The following is a 2500-nucleotide window of genomic DNA, read 5'->3' on the forward strand; positions in this document are numbered from 1 at the left end:
CCGGTCTACCGGGGCCTCGGCCGGGTCAGTCTTTCCGTTTCCCCCGCCGCGATGGAGGTACGGGATCCCGGCTCCGGCGCCGCGGGCCTCGGTCGGGGACCTCCCCCTTCGCCTCGGTGCCAGCGCCGGGCCCCGGGGGGTGCCCGCGCCGGGGAGACGGCCGGGTCTACCGGGGCCCGGCCGGATCACTTTCCGTTTCCCCCGCCGCGATGGAGGTACGGGATCCCGGGTCCGGCGCCGCGAGCCTCGGTCGGGGACCCCCGCCGTCGCCTCGGTGCCCGCGCCGGGTCCCGGGGGTGCCCGCGCCGGGAGACGGCCGGGTCTACCGGGGCCCCGGCCGCATCACTTTCCGTTTCCCCCGCCGCGATGGAGGTACGGGATCCCGGCTCCGGCGCCGCGGGCCTCGGTCGGGGACCTCCCCCTTCGCCTCGTTGCCAGCGCCGGGCCCCGGGGGTGCCCGCGCCCGGCAGCCGTCCCGGTCTACCGGGGCCTCGGCCGGGTCAGTCTTTCCGTTTCCCCCGCCGCGATGGAGGTACGGGATCCCGGCTCCGGCGCCGCGGGCCTCGGTCGGGGACCTCCCCCTTCGCCTCGTTGCCAGCGCCGGGCCCCGGGGGTGCCCGCGCCCGGCAGCCGTCCCGGTCTACCGTGGCCTCGGCCGGGTCAGTCTTTCCGTTTCCCCCGCCGCGATGGAGGTACGGGATCCCGGCTCCGGCGCCCGCGGGCCTCGGTCGGGGACCTCCCCCTTCGCCTCGGTGCCAGCGCCGGGCCCCGGGGGTGCCCGCGCCCGGCAGCCGTCCCGGTCTACCGGGGCCTCGGCCGGGTCAGTCTTTCCGTTTCCCCGCCGCGATGGAGGTACGGGATCCCGGCTCCGGCGCCGCGGGCCCTCGGTCGGGGACCTCCCCCTTCGCCTCGTTGCCAGCGCCGGGCCCCGGGGGTGCCCGCGCCCGGCAGCCGGCCCGGTCTACCGTGGCCTCGGCCGGGTCAGTCTTTCCGTTTCCCCCGCCGCGATGGAGGTACGGGATCCCGGCTCCGGCGCCGCGGGCCTCGGTCGGGGACCTCCCCCTTCGCCTCGGTGCCAGCGCCGGGCCCCGGGGGTGCCCGCGCCCGGCAGCCGTCCCGGTCTACCGGGGCCTCGGCCGGGTCAGTCTTTCCGTTTCCCCCGCCGCGATGGAGGTACGGGATCCCGGCTCCGGCGCCGCGGGCCTCGGTCGGGGACCTCCCCCTTCGCCTCGGTGCCAGCGCCGGGCCCCGGGGGTGCCCGCGCCCGGCAGCCGTCCCGGTCTACCGGGGACGCTCGCTCGGGCGGGACCGGTTTACCCGGGCCTCGGCCGGACTGGAGTGTTTCGGTTTTCTGCTTCTCTGCCAGGATGGCTGCGAGGGGTTGATTTAAATAGCTGGTTTGACGTGAAAAGCTTCCCTTCAAGTGAAAAGTTTGTTCCAATTTCTGCCATCTTCCTTCCTCAAAAGTTTTGGGTGTAGCTTTCCCAGAGGAACCTCTCGTAGGCCTATCATTTCTGATCTTAACTTCCCTCATTTATTCCATATTTTCCTTCCTCTTGCCGAATGGCCGAATCCAGTCCATTTCTAGTCCAGGAAATTATTTTTATTTCTTCTTCCATTTCTTACTGATCTATTTGCTTTGTCGAGCAAGTCGTTCTTAGGTCCCTTGGTTCTTTCTTTAACGTCTTCTGCTCCTGCTCCTTCTCTCGACGCTTTCTCGTTTTGTTGGCTTTCTTGGCTCTCTTTTGGCTGTTCTTTCTTCTCCTCCCGTCGTCCGTCCCCACTTTCATCTCCCCATCTTTCCTGTTCTTGGTCATCTCTACGTTGTTTATAAAATAATTCCGCTTTCTCTCTTGAATCTACTCGATATCTTTGCTCTCGCCAGCTCGCCGATATTTCAGCTCGCCGATATTTTGTGCTTTCTCGTCGTGTTTCTCATCCATGGCGATCTCTCTGCCCTCCCTGTCTTCTCGGTAAATCGGACATGAATTTCTCTGGGCGGGTGGTTTCTCATCGCGTGTCTTGTGTGCGCTCTATACGTTTCGTCCATCCCGTTTAATATCTATCCCTCCCTCCCTCCCTCTCCTCGCTTTCCTCCATTGCTTCTGCTAATATCATTTCCAGAATGATAACCCTGAGCCTGAACCTGAACCTAACCCTAGCCCTACAACTTTTCTCCCTAACCCTGACCCTAACCCTAACCCTACAACTTTTCCCCCTAACCCTAACCCTAACCCTAACCCTACAACTTGTTTCTCTAAGCCTAAGCCTAAACCTAAGGCTAAGCCTACAACTTTTTTCTCTAACCCTAACCCTAACCCTAACCCTACAACTTGTTTCTCTAAGCCTAAGCCTACAACTTTTTTCTCTAACCCTAACCCTAACCCTAACCCTAACCCTAACCCTACAACTATTTTCCCTAACCCTGACCCTAACCCTAACCCTACAACTGTTTTCTCTAACCCTAACCCTACAGCTTTTTCCCCTAACCCTAACCCCA

The sequence above is a fragment of the Pantherophis guttatus genome, unplaced genomic scaffold, assembly GCF_059756535.1.
Source record: "Pantherophis guttatus breed Tessera unplaced genomic scaffold, ASM5975653v1 scaffold_47, whole genome shotgun sequence".
NCBI lineage: Eukaryota > Metazoa > Chordata > Lepidosauria > Squamata > Colubridae > Pantherophis > Pantherophis guttatus.